This window comes from Narcine bancroftii, chromosome 5, assembly GCF_036971445.1.
Source record: "Narcine bancroftii isolate sNarBan1 chromosome 5, sNarBan1.hap1, whole genome shotgun sequence".
In the NCBI taxonomy this organism is placed as follows: Eukaryota; Metazoa; Chordata; class Chondrichthyes; order Torpediniformes; family Narcinidae; genus Narcine; species Narcine bancroftii.
The window spans coordinates 68,394,330-68,409,263 of record NC_091473.1 but is presented as its reverse complement, the minus strand read 5'-3'; the positions used below and the strand labels follow the sequence as shown (position 1 = coordinate 68,409,263).

The window sequence follows — 14,934 nt, the reverse complement described above, 5'->3', positions numbered from 1 at the left end:
TTCCTGGAGAGTTGTAAATTTATCATTTCCAGTATATGCCCGAAAGTAACTCCTGGAAATGAGAAATCTGGCTTTTTTTTTCTGAATTCCTTTTCCTCAGAAAAAAGTAGGGAAAAAAAACAGTGACATTAAAGAGTTAAAATATGCTAAGTTGTTCATCATAGACTAAAGACAATGTGGTAGCCTGCCACTGTAGCCTACGGGTTTGAAATACTTCAAGTTTAAGGTATAATAACATTTCCCTCATTGACCTCAGGTTGTAAACATAATGAGTCAAAGCAGGACTGGGCTAATCAAGGTCTTTTAAAATAAAGACAAGCTATTGTCAGAGTTAGAAAGTTTGGAGGCAGATTGCTGGAAATATTTCAAGTCCAGCAAGTCTCATACCTTGATGAAGAGGTCAGCCCTGAAATGTTGGTTATATATCTAAGTCTACCTCCACCAGTCTCACGAGGACGGCCACGGCAGCAGACTCCTCAGGAGGACAAGGAATCCGGAGCACCGTCAGGGTGGCAGTGAAGAGCCTGAGCAAAGGTTTCCTGTTTTCCCAAGACTTCTTTGTCTAGAAGGTCTTGATGGAAGGCTGCAAATATGAGCCGAAGGACATTTGCTGCCTCCAGGACATCATGGATAACAGTCACTTTGATGTGATATTCAAGACTCCGGCAGGATGACTTTCAGGAGAAGGGACATATTGCTCCACTCTCGTTATTCAAAGCACAGCCACTCTACAACTTTCCAACAGAGAAGGAAAGGGTGATAATGGTGCACATGATCAACGCATATGTGTTAACTTTCGTGGGCCATTACATCGAGTGGACAGGGACATGCATGGACACATTTGCAATCTGGACCAGCAAATGTCAAGTGAAGGTGAAGCTGAGAGAGGGGAGATCATCCACTCCCCCCTCCCATCCCCTGGAGTTTGACAATGTAGAGAACTCTGGGTATTTGGTCCACTCTGGACTGCCCAAGGTGTGCAAGAAATACAACAAAGTTGGGCATGTGGGGGCCTAATGCAGTGCAGTCATCTGCAGAACTGCAAGCAGGAAGGCCACCAGACCAAGGACTGGGCAGAGAATAAGTATTGCATCTCTACAGAGCATGGCCAAAATGGGTAGCCAAGCAAGAAGAGGGAAATTGGCCAACATCACCACCTCCACCAACTCCCTCAACCTCGACTGCAACAGAGACTCTGGTAGAGACCGAGAGACCTGGAGTGGGGGGTGGCGAGGAGTCCCTAAGCAAGCCAACCCCCCATTCTTCAAACTCCAGCCACGAGGTTGGAGGCCCTTCTGAGGAGCCAGAATCAATGGAGGAGGGAGCTGTGGAAGGAAAAACAGCAAACGGTGAAGAAAAGAAAAGAAAACCCAAGAATCCCCACAGAAGAAACTGGCAACTGACACTGCAAAATATGGGGAAATAAAAGGTCAAGTCATAAACAGAAACTGGCAACCTCTCATCATCCGAGGAAGAAGCCAGCACGAGTGCTGGATGAAGGGAAAGGAAGCACCAAGATGGAGGGAAAAGAAAGGAAGACAACGGGTAACATCGACCGGGAGCCTGGGACGTGTAGAGTCTGTTGTCTCTCTGCTCCAAGAGACTGGGAGTGATACAGAGGCCATCACCACCCCCCCCCCCCCCCCAGCTCTGGAAGAAGGAGAATATAAACCAGCCAGGAGACAGAGAAGCAGGAGCTTCTGTGAAACCATCAGCATCACCCAAGGACACCCCACTCACAGAGAAAGATCACCCCTTGTTCTTGAGCCTGATATCAGTGCTGCAGTTCACCAAAGCGGTTGGGATGAGGGCTCAGGTTGACTGATACTGGACTGTAATGATTGCAAACTGGAGGCTCCAATTAACAGCAATGGAGATTAAAATAGCAAACCTCAATGTGTGCAGTGTCAAATGTACTACGTGATGTGTAAACACCTTGCAATACCTTGCCAGGGAAAGGTGGATGTGACTTTCATACAGAAGTGTGGGCTGCGACATCTCAGGAACTATTGGAAGTGGTTGCGATGGTGATCCTGTATAGTTGGAGGGAGGAAGGGGGACAGGACAGTCATCATGCATCTGGTCAAGGTATCTTGCTGTGGGGAGGCAGCATTGTAATCTTCGAGGTTAGGGAGGTTGTTATGGGGCGTCTTCTCATGGTGGAGCTAAAGTACTGCGACACCCTGCTCTGGCTAATCAATATGTACACTTCTCCCATGTGGAGCAAGAAAATGGCCGTCCGCCATCAGCTCCCACCGATGCTGGCAACATCCAGGCCTGTCGCCCTGGTTGTTGACTTCAACTGCATCATCAGTGCAGCTGCACTATCCAGCAGTGCCAGCAGCAAACTGGACAGCTCCTCACTCCTGATGGAGATGGTAAAGGACACACAGGTGTGCAATGCCTTCAGCAACTCTGCAGCCGCAGCCCAACCTGGTCAAAATCGTATGGCTCAACCCAATCTCACATAGGCTTCTTCAGTATTGAAGGCTGTCAAGGTGAGAATCACTGACATCACGCTAGTGTTCTTCATCCCTCCTGTCACCTTCAGGAGGACCAGAAGGTGGACAGGGGATTGTGGAAGCTGAATGTGAAATTGCTGACCGGAGAACTGATGAGAAGCAACCAAGGAGGACATCAAAAAGTTCTTTATCCTCAAGGAGAGAGGGAACTAAGCCAATTCACCTGCAGCAATTTCTCCTTCTGCAGTCGAGAAGGGTGGACATGAGAGAGGAACTCCAAAGGTAAAAAGCCAGCAAGCCACGCTATTCACCTCAGAGTCCTCCAAGATCACCTTCCGATCCAGAGTCAGCATGGTGGAGCAGGATGAGACTTCCTCACGTTTCTTCTTCCAAAAGAGGGAGGGAGCTCTGTGATCCACAGTCATGAGGAAGAGGACAGTTCACTCACATCCTCGCAGACAGCCATTCAGAGGATCATCAGATCCTTTTATGCTGAACTGTATGTTACTAAGGCTACTAACAGAATGGCCTCCCTAAAGTTTATGTCCTCTTGGAGCTCCTTGGAATGAAAAAGGATGAGTGGAGACTTGATAGAGGTTTATAAGATTATGAGGGTATAGACAGAATAGATGTGAGTAGGATGTTTCCACTTAGATTGGGAAATTTAAATACGAGAGGTTGTAACTTTAGGGTGAAAGGGGAGAGGTATAAGGGGAACATTAAGGGAAAGTTTTTCACTCAGAGAGTGGTAGGAGTGTAGAATGTGTTGCCATCTGATGTAGTGAATGCAGATTCAATCTTGAGTTTTAAAAATAAATTGGATAAATACATGGATAGGAGAGGTCTTAAGGTTATGGAATGAGAGCAGGTCAGTGGGACAAGCTAGTTCTATTGGTTGGCACAGACCAGAAGGGTTGAATGGCCTGTTTTTTCTGTGGTGTAACATTCTGTGGTTCTATGGCTGTTGTCGATGGCTCTTGTGACCAGATGGGTCCAGACCTGTTGGAAATATACACCACTATACTCCTGGCAGGCAGCATGTCAGATTCCATGAAGAAGGCCATGTTCACCCTCATCTTTAATCTGAAGGGGAGAAGGGGATAGAACGAATTGGAATTTTTTTTTAATCATTGTTAAACTTTGAATACAAAATCCTGCCCAAAGCTATTGCCAATTGAATCAAGTCTGCCCAAGGGCAGGTGATTCACTCAGATCAAACTTGCACTGGCAGACTTGACTCAATTGGTTCTGGGCAGGAATCTCTGATAGACTCACACTCCTCAGAGATATCATTGCTTACGTATTGGTCAAGGGGGTGGATATCTGCCTGGTCAGCTTAGACCAGGAGAAGGCTTTAGACTGGATATCTCACATGTACATGATGGACGTTCCCTCCAAAATAGGCATTGGGGAAAGAATCTGAAATTGAATTAAACTGTTCTACATGGACATCCATAGTGCAGTCCAAATCAATGGGTGGGAAATAGCTATCCACCCCAACAAGCCTGAAGTCATGCAGGGTTTCCCACTCTCTCCAGTCTTATTTGTGTGCAGCATAGAACCATTTACTGAATTTATCAGGAAGAACCAGAGCATAAGAGGAGTGATGTTGTCATGCAGTGGAGGCATTCAGATAAATGTCTCCCTCTTTACAGACAAAGTTTCCCTCTTCTGTTTGGACAGACTATCAATGACCATCATCTGTGGCCATTTTGAGTCTGCATAGGGTGCCAGGGTAAACTGGAAGAAGAACCACTTAATGCAGATTGGTAACTGGTCTGACCAGTCCACCGTCTCCTTTGCAGTAAGATCTCCTGAAGGTGTTGGGGATCTGGTTTGGGGGGGGGGGGGGCAAAGTCTGCAACAAAAATTGGTCAGGGTGGATTCCAAAGATTCACCAGAAATTGGGACTATGGGTGCTCTGCTCCCTCTTAATAGTGGGGAAGAACCTGGTCATCAGGTGCAAGGTGCTCTCAGTACTGCTGAACGTGGCCACACCTTTGTCACAGATCAGTTTTCTCGCTCATATGGTGATCCAGAATGGAAAGGGTCTGAAGGGTCACCATGAACATGTCACCAGATAGTGGAAGAAAGAGCATATACAATATGGTCCTCATCCTGATGACCATTTTTGTGTCTGGCTGCATCAGGTTGTGCGTGGAATCAAAGAACAAGAGCATTAGGTGCCACTATGTGCTAAGGTTCTACTTGTCCCAGGTATTGAGAAGGATAGGTCTTTCCCCATTGCCATGCAATGTCCATGTCAGCTGGATTTTGCCACACCATCTATCCTTCGTTGACAACTTTGACCACAAAGTCATCAAGCAGTTGTCGGCATGGAAGGTTCTGCAGACACTGAGAGATGAGGACTCGATGGACAAGATGGGGTGGTTCCTGGAGCAGACTGTCCAAGTCATCTGGTGGAATTCCTCATCACCAGTGTTCATAAGCACTAGGACTTGGCCTGGCTGGTGATGAGTGGAGTTCTCCCAGTCAAATCCTTCTGTACAACCTGAACATCACCCACAACACACGTTGTCCCTGAGATGACTGCAGTGGAGAGGAAACGATCATCCACCTCTTTGCAAAATGCAGATTTTCTAAGAGAGTGTGGAAAAGAATGCAAGGATCCTTTTCATGTTTCATCCCCAGCAGCAGTGTGATAGAGGACTCTCTTGTTTATAGGCTGTTTTGCGAATCCACACAGAGAGACATATCCAGAAGTACTGAAAGATCATCAACTCAGTGAAAGATGCATTTTGGTCTGCTCAAAACTTGTTGGTTTTCAGTAGATGCAAATGTCCGCGCGGGAATGCTGCTGATTGGCACATTACAGACTGCAGTACGTGCTGAGGGACACACTGAAGCTTGGCACAGACAATGCAAAGTGCTGTGGGGAAGAACCACAGTCTAGAATTCTTCCATTACCAGGCATTGAGGGGCTGAGACAGAAGAAAAGCCCCTCAAACAACAGATGGGGAGTAACAACAAGGTGCCACAGTGATGGCAATAGTGTAAATAGAAATGAATTTAACAATGTACAGTCATGGAAACATATGGATACAAAACTAAGGGTGAGAAGAGACTTTGAATGGGTTTCCTTTTGTAAGTAATTTATTGTGAATAAAGTCTATTTATGGTAATAAAATAAGTTAAATGTGCATCAAGTCAGATGATTTCTAATTGGAGTTCAAAAATAAAATCTGTAGATGCTGGGGTTGAAAACAATACACAAAGGTTTTGGAGAAACTCAGCAGGTCATGCAGCACCCAGGGGAAGTAAAAGGTAACAAACATTTTGCTTAGGAATGTGTGTACTGCACTTGACCACAACATCTACAAATTTTCTTGTTTAGCTCCAGAATACCTATCCATCAAGGCACTTCCATTGTTTATTCGTGACAGGCTACCCTCTATAGCCATTGCACAGATTGGTGTGTGTTGAGTGTTGTTTCTAAATGGGCATTAATCTGAAATATACATTGATTCATAAAATAATGAAATATATATGACTATTTAATGTTTCAGCTTTATCATCTTTCATCAGATATTACTTTATCTCTTTTTCTGAAACTCAGTTTCTCATTGTGGACTCCTCACTCACAATCCCCATTACCATAAACATTGAAGTCTATTTTCAGTGGGTGTCATCCCTTCTCTAATTTTATTCATGCCTTAATTCAGCACTTCAATGCTCCAAAGCTATGCTCACTATCCAAGTTAAATAGACTGTTTACATGGCCATCATTTGGAACATTCCTGAATGGCACGAAGCACCCATTAATCATTTCACATTTTTCTGATTGTACAGACCAGTTTGTTCAGCTGGGAGAGAAATCTGCAAAGTCCAAGTAGCAAGGGGAAAGAATCCTTGCCATATCAGCCCAAAATATCCTGTTCATTTATTCGTACAGTTCAAGCTTTGTTTCATGTTGACGATTCTGAAAAGGTTTGAATTAATAATGGCTGAAATGATAAACAAAAACCAGCTAATATTTGAGCCTTCCATTCAGTTCAGGAAAAGCCCAATACTATTTGTTAATCTGCAGTGAGAAGATTGCCTATATTGAGAACAATGTGATGATGAGATGCACCAAAATTCTGATTTGCTCGAGCCACACAAGTACACTAACTATTATAGTACAAATTCACTTACCATAATACGCCTAGGCAGAAAATAGAACGCTTCTGTTGACCATTGATAGAAAAGAGATAAATATATGTTCATAATTGCAGTTGCTACAACAAAATATGTTTCAATAGCCTCTTCTTTCACAATAGTCACAATGTATACTGTTAAGCAATACTATATCAAACTTTGGAAACTTCTTTGTGGTTTTGGGATGACTGGTTTTCAATTTGATGGAAGTATCTTTCTTCATTTATGAATTTAGCAAAAACATCTCTTTGGACTTGCTTCTAATTTTTCATCAGAATTATTCGATGGAAAAAATAAATCACAAAGCGAAGCTGTCAAAACTTATTAGACCAGCAGCAAGAAGAGAGTCGAATATGCAGCCAGCCAAAAGTCAAGGCAAATTATCTGGTGAATAATTTAACACCAAGTGTATTCGATTATCAAATTCTGAAAAAGAAAACAAATTTTACACCAAAACATACACTGATAAAATCTTGGAACCTGATTCAGATGAGTTAGTCTCTACAATTTTTGGCATTTCGATGATCTGATGGATTTATGATTGCTCAACACTTCAGTGAGTTGATTCAACATTTCCATTGCGCCAAACTACATTAGCCTCTGCTAAGTATTTAATTAAACAATAGCATGATACAGGGATTTAATATGGATCTTTGTGCCACATATCGGCTCTCCCTGGATATATTACACTGTGCTGCATGAACTCCCTTGTCTGACCAGAGGACTGATTGACAGATTTTGGCGGTGGATGGAACATCCACATCACTGTTTGAAAACTTACTCATTTAAGTCTGTGAAGTGACACTTCAGTTTCTGGAGCTGACAACTGTACAGAGTTCAGCAATGAAAGAAAATCCATCTTTCAAACTGCATGGAAGCATCTGCCAAAATTGTTAGCCAGACTGCGACCTGCCATTAGAATTGTGGATAAATACTATACCTTCCATCATTTAATCAAATATTAATATTGATCAATGGTCAACAGAAACAATCTATTTTCATAGCCAAAGATGTGAGGTCAATAAATATGGTCTCTTCATATTCTTGACCCTAAGGTTTTTATTGGTTTGCTTGTGAAAGTCATGCTAATATCTGTGCCACTGAGGGTCCCTGAAATCTGGTATGGTACAAATTTAACTCCTTATACTGCTGATGCTTGTAAGACAGAAATTATACACGGCATGAAGTGTTGGCTTTTCTGACTTTTGACCTGAAATCTGACCAATAACATGATGAAAAGTCTGGCGATGCTGCTGGTGGAGCTACTGCACACATCTCCAGTCCTGGGTTCAATCTTGGCCAGAGAGGAATAAAACTCAGTTTATGGTCCATATTAACAATGAGCTCTAGATTCCAAGGTGTAAAATCTCCAGAGGCCTGGGTTCAATCCTGACCAGAAGAGGGATGAAACTTATTTCCTGGTCCATATCATGAGGTGGAAATAGTCAATAGTTTCAGGATCCAAGGTGTAAGCTTCTGCCTTGATTCATTTATGTTGATTCAATGGTCAAAAAGCGAAACCAGCACCGTTACTTCTTCAGAAGCCTGAGGAAATTTGACACGTCATCTGTGTCTCTCAACAACATTTACAGATGAATCACTGGAAGTAACCTGTCAGGATGAATCACTGGGTGGGATGGAAACTGCTCTAACCAAGACCTCAAGAAGCTGAAGAGGCTTTTGAATATGGCTCAGACCATCTCACATTGTCTTGAGAAAATTCCTGGAACATATTCTGAAGATCAGCATTTGAACAGTCAAAGTTCTCAGGGTAGGCAAAAATTTACAATTGAATTAGACCCATAGACTGCTACAGCATGGGCCATTAAGCTTTTCTAGTCTGTTCCAACCATTATTCTACTAGACCCAATGACCTGCTCCCATTCCATAATCCTCCAGGCCTCACCCATCCATGTATCTAACCAATTTATTCTTAAAGTTTAAGATCGAGCCCACATTCACCATGTCAAATGGCAGCTTGTTCCACACACCTACCACTCTCTGAGTGAAGAATTCCCCCTCATGTTCCCCCAAACCTTTCCCCTTTCACCCTAAAGCCATGTCCTCTCGTACATCTCCCACAATCTAAGTGGAAAAAGCCTATTCACATCCATTGTGCCTATACCTCTCATAATCTTGTAAACCTCTATCAAATCTCCCCTCATTCTTCTTCACTTCAAGGAATAAAGGCCTAACTTGTTTAATCTTTCCCTCTAACTCAACTCCTGAAGACCTGGCAACATCTTAATAAATCTTCTCTGCATTCTTTCAATCTTATTGACATCCTTCCAGTAGTTAGGTGAGCAGAACTACACACAATATTCCAAATTTGGCCTCACCAATATTTTAAACAACTTCAACATAACATCCCAATTCCTATACTCAATACTTTTATTGATAAAGGATAAGATGCCAAAAGGCTTCTTCACAACCCTGTCCACCTGCAACACCACCTTCAGGGAACAATGTATCTGTGTTCCCAGATCTCTTTGTTCCTCTGCACTCCTCAGTGCCCTACTATTTACTGTGTATGTCCTACCTTGGTTTGCTCTTCTAAAGTTCAACATCTCACACTTGTCTGAGTTAAACTTCATCTGCCATTTAATGCTCCATTCTCCCAGCTGGTCTATATCCCTCTGTAAACTTTGAAAATCGTACTCACTGTCCACTAGACCTATCTTTGTGTCATCAACAAACTTGCTGGTCCAACTTACCACATTATTATCCAGATCACTGATATAGGCAACAAACAAGAATAGTATAATAATGTATGTTTTTAAGTTGCCATTTTTGAAATCAGTTCTGATTGGACAACTAGACATTTAAATTAACTAAAGTAGGAATAATAACTGAAATATAAAATAAATTTCTGTTTCAGAATCCTTTGACATAGAATATTAAATTCATTGCTTGGTATGGCTCCCAATGGTTTCAGCAAATATATATTAACTGTAGCTAATTTTGAAGCGGTCCTATATCAAAGATAATATTTTCATAAAAATACTCCAGATGTTCAATTGAAAAAAATACCAGTTAGCTTAAATATTTCAATGAAGCTAGAAAAAGAAAACTTGAAAGCTAACTGCAGACTTTAGTTTAATCCTATTTAGTGTCACATGATCTCTTGGTAAGAATACACAGAAATCTAACTTACTACTGAAATAATATGACCACCTTGCAATCCGACTTTTATAAATAGAGTGAAGACATGAGCTGCTGCAGTTTCAAACATTTCAAACAAATTCAAATTTATTTGTCATCTGATTGTACCGGTACAACCTAGCAAAATAGCATTCTCTGGTTCATGGTGCAGAACAATGCAAAACATGTACAGATAAAACTCTCATACAGACAAATGATACAGATACACAATACACATGTAGCTACGTTAAAATAAATACTATTAACAAATAGTAGAGTCATAGAGACTTGTTTAAACAGTCATTCAGCAGTCTCACTGTCCCTGGAAAGAAGCTGTTCCTCAATGGTAGGCTAGAAGATGCGTGATTTACTGAGATCTATGGCTTAAAGTGGGTGCCCCACTTTAAGCCATAGATCTCAGTAAATCACGTTGATTTGGGGGTTGGGAGGGTGAGGGGGAGGTGGAATTCTGTGATCGGCTCTACCGCTTTTATGGTCCTGTGGACCTCTACAGCAAGCATACCACACTGTGATGCAGCCAACCAGGATGGTCTCAATTGAGCTCCTGAGGAAAGTTGACAAAATAGTGGTCATTAGCCTTGCCCACCTCAGTCTTCTTAGGAAGTGCAGTCATTGTTGCACTGTCCTGACAAGCGAGGAGACATTGCATGTTGTAAGGTAAAAACGTCATGAGTTGGGACCGGAGAAGGAGTCACCCAGTACTAAGGAGTAACAGGACCTTGTACACTCAAGATAAGTGTGGCAATAACAAGATGATGTGCAGCAGACTAACAGAGAAGGGTAGCAACAGCTTATTCATTGGACAATGTAATGGTATGATAATTTACTAAGTGCGTGTCCTGAGGTATAAAAAAACACCACTTGCTGATATCGGGAGAATGCGCCTTCTCCAACTAACACTGTTAGTTGCAAGTGTTAGAATCCGGTAATAAAGAACCTTGATTTCGACTCAGCCTGGTGTCTGACTCACTCATTCTCGAACAAAGCAGACCTAACAATGTCCAGGATAGGACACTTCTTAAGAACTTGGTGCTCTCCACTCTCTCCACTACTGAACTATTAATATGTTGTAGAGGATGGTCGTCCATGGTTCTTCTAAAGTCCACAATCATCTCCTTTGCTTTGCCCATGTTGAAACTTATTCTTGCACCATTTCATGAGATTTTCTACCTCTTCTCTGTATTTTGACTCATCATAGTTGCTGATGAGGCCAAACAGAGCTGGGTCTGACATTGCAGTCATGGGTCAATAGCATGAACAGGAGGAGGCAGAGCCCACAGCCCTAAGGTGCACCATGATGGTGCTCAATGTTCTGCTGCCAACCTGAACGTACTGTGGTCTTTCTGTTAAGAACTTCAGAATCCAGTTAGAGAGAGGGGTGTTGAGTCCCAGTGAGGACAGCCTCTCCACCAGCCTCTGGGATATGATTGTATTAAATGCCGAGATGAAGTCAATGAACAGCAGCCTAACATATGAGGCATTATTCTTCAGGTGAATCAGGATGGAGGGACAAGGCTATAGCATCATTAGGAGAATGGTTCCATCTGTAGGTGAATTAAAATGGGTCCACTATCTCTGGGAGGTGTGCTTTGTTGCGTTTCATCACCAGACACTCAAAGATTTCATAATGGTGGTGGTCAGTGTCATGGGGCAGTAGTCATTGAGGCCTGTTACTGTCATCCTCTTGAGTACCAGGATGATGGTGGCTGTTTTGAAACCCACAGGGCTACTGCAAATATGTTTTGAAGATCTCTGTAATAACCTCCGTCAGTTGCTTTTCACAACCCTTCAATGCCAAGACAGTTATGTTGTATCCAGGGTTCACCCTGGATAGGATTCTCCTCCCCTCAATCAGAGCTATCTGTTTTTCAGGGGAAGCTTTCTTCGGGATCATTCTGTTCTTTGCATTGAACTGTGCATAGAAAGTATCCAGTCTGTCCGGATGGGAGGTGTCATTGTTATTAACTCGCAAGATTCTCTTGTGATCTTTTATTGTTTTAATACCATTCCACATGCACCTTGAGTTGCTGGTGTCACAAGTTGACTATGGATCATCTGTGCATGCCCACAAATTTGAGAGTTCAGCCCTGGCTGATCTTAGTATCAACTTGTCTCCTGTCCTGAATGCTGCATTTCCATCTCTGTGAAGTGCTTGCACCTCTGTGTCCAACCATGTTATTTGGTTAGCCCTGGTTGTGTAGCATTTGATCTTGGTGACATCCTCAGACGGCTGCTTTCCTGAAACAACTCCAGTTTGTGGTCTCAAAGCAGTCCTGAAATGCTGTGCCCCTTCCCATACCAATTTCCCCCCACCCCAGCCACTTCTTAATCTCCCTGCGAAATGACTTTGTTTGTTTTTCCTGTAGTCTATATATTGGGGTTAGCAGGATGGCTATATTTGAGAACTATGCATAAAGAGAATCTCAATGTTTTTCGTGAGTTGTGAGTATTATATTCAGAAAGAATAATCCTAATTCCCATTGATGACAGGAAATATAAATGAAGCCTCTCTCAAGAACAAAATGACAAGTTGCAGCATTCAGTTGGGCTTTTAGATGCAAATAGAATGTGCCTTGTTGCATGCCACCTTCACAAACTTCTCTCTGCCCAATAAGAGTGCAAAAGAAATCCTTACTTCCACCTCGACTGGAAAGGCTGGAATAAAACAAATGGAGGCCACACAGAACAAATAATCAAAGAATTGGTCAGGCTACAAATCTATGTAGGTTGGAAAAAACAGGAGAAAAAATGAACTCAATTGAAATTGAGATAAAAATGAAAGTGCAAACAGGAAGTGAGTGAACCAAAATATTGGGTCAGATAGTGTTTGACCAGCATACATCCCACATTTCCTGACCTCAGGATATTCCAAAGCAACACTAAAGTTCTGCAGTACAACTGAGCTCAAGACCACACTGCCTAATCTTTTGTGTTTCCAGCATTTTCTGTTAAACAAGAAAATCTGCAGATGCTGGGGTTGAGTGCAATATACACTTGCTGAAGGAACTTTTTAATTCTTATGGACTGCTGAGTTTCTCCAGCATGTTTGTGTATGGCATGCCAGCATTTTCTGGTTTTATTCAAGCCCATGCTATCTCAGCCATTTTAAAAAAATGGCAAGGAGAGGAGACACAGAGTTCCTCTGCAGGATTCTACTGCCCAGTCTAACTACCAAAAGTTATATGCAAGCTTTAAACAGCCTGTTAAAGGAGCCGATGGTGGTTGATTTTAAAATCCTGCAACTGCGGGATTTGGGGCCTGTGTTATTATACGTGTAAATAAGAACTACATTTCCCAGCATGCAATGCATGCAGTTGCGTGGAAACCAGAAGTGATGGGCATTGTCACTGGAAGTCGGTTGAAGCAGCTCAAGGAAAATAAAGTTGGTTAAGTGTTAAACACACATAAAGTCGTTCCTCCTGAAAGAACAAGCATAACATGGTGTCAGAAGTGTCTGAGTGAGTAAGAGTAGACAATAGTTCATAAGCATGGATGTTAAGTTCTTCTACACTGATACAGTTTACCAGCAAACACTTCAAACAGTGATTCAGCATTTATTTAGATCCAGCTCCCTCAACAGCCCCTAAGGCTAGAGCTGGATGAGGCCCTCACCCTGGATGAGACATATAAGGCAATCGAACAACTGAAAAGTGGCAAAGCAGCACGTATGGATGGAATCCCCCCAGAGGTCTGGAAGGCTGGCGGCAAAACTCTGCATGCCAAACTGCATGAGTTTTTCAAGCTTTGTTGGGACCAAGGAAAACTGCCTCAGGACCTTCGTGATGCCACCATCATCACCCTGTACAAAAACAAAGGCGAGAAATCAGACTGCTCAAACTACAGGGGAATCACGCTGCTCTCCATTGCAGGCAAAATCTTCACTAGGATTCTACTAAATAGAATAATACCTAGTGTCGCCGAGAATATTCTCCCAGAATCACAGTGCGGCTTTCGCGCAAACAGAGGAACTACTGACATGGTCTTTGCCCTCAGACAGCTCCAAGAAAAGTGCAGAGAACAAAACAAAGGACTCTACATCACCTTTGTTGACCTCACCAAAGCCTTCGACACAGTGAGCAGGAAAGGGCTTTGGCAAATACTAGAGCGCATCAGATGTCCCCCAAAGTTCCTCAACATGATTATCCAACTGCACGAAAACCAACAAGGTCGGGTCAGATACAGCAATGAGCTCTCTGAACCCTTCTCCATTAACAATGGCGTGAAGCAAGGCTGTGTTCTCGCACCAACCCTCTTTTCAATCTTCTTCAGCATGATGCTGAACCAAGCCATGAAAGACCCCAACAATGAAGATGCTGTTTACATCCGGTACCGCACGGATGGCAGTCTCTTCAATCTGAGGCGCCTGCAAGCTCACACCAAGACACAAGAGAAACTTGTCCGTGAACTACTCTTTGCAGATGATGCCGCTTTAGTTGCCCATTCAGAGCCAGCTCTTCAGCGCTTGACGTCCTGCTTTGCGGAAACTGCCAAAATGTTTGGCCTGGAAGTCAGCCTGAAGAAAACTGAGGTCCTCCATCAGCCAGCTCCCCACCATGACTACCAGCCCCCCCACATCTCCATCGGGCACACAAAACTCAAAACGGTCAACCAGTTTACCTATCTCGGCTGCACCATTTCATCAGATGCAAGGATCGACAATGAGATAGACAACAGACTCGCCAAGGCAAATAGCGCCTTTGGAAGACTACACAAAAGAGTCTGGAAAAACAACCAACTGAAAAACCTCACAAAGATAAGCGTATACAGAGCCGTTGTCATACCCACACTCCTGTTCGGCTCCGAATCATGGGTCCTCTACCGGCATCACCTACGGCTCCTAGAACGCTTCCACCAGCGTTGTCTCCGCTCCATCCTCAACATCCATTGGAGCGCTTTCATCCCTAACGTTGAAGTACTCGAGATGGCAGAGGTCGACAGCATCGAGTCCACGCTGCTGAAGATCCAGCTGCGCTGAGTGGGTCACGTCTCCAGAATGGAGGACCATCGCCTTCCCAAGATCGTGTTATATGGCGAGCTCTCCACTGGCCACCGTGATAGAGGTGCACCAAAGAAAAGGTACAAGGACTGCCTAAAGAAATCTCTTGGTGCCTGCCACATTGACCACTGCCAGTGGGCTGATATCGCCTCAAAC

At 43.2% G+C, this 14,934-nt stretch overlaps 1 protein-coding gene across 1 annotated transcript in view; it reads right to left on the bottom strand.

Annotated features, from left to right (window-relative positions):
* Positions 1-6,173: 6,173 nt before the first annotated feature.
* LOC138763479 (dynein axonemal assembly factor 4-like) overlaps positions 6,174-14,934 on the bottom strand; it is a 141,026-nt gene continuing 132,265 nt past the window's right edge. Inside the window, exon 9 of the mRNA XM_069937698.1 lies at positions 6,174-6,402. The gene's annotated coding sequence lies outside the window, so the exon portion shown is untranslated. The remainder of the gene's footprint in view (positions 6,403-14,934) is intronic.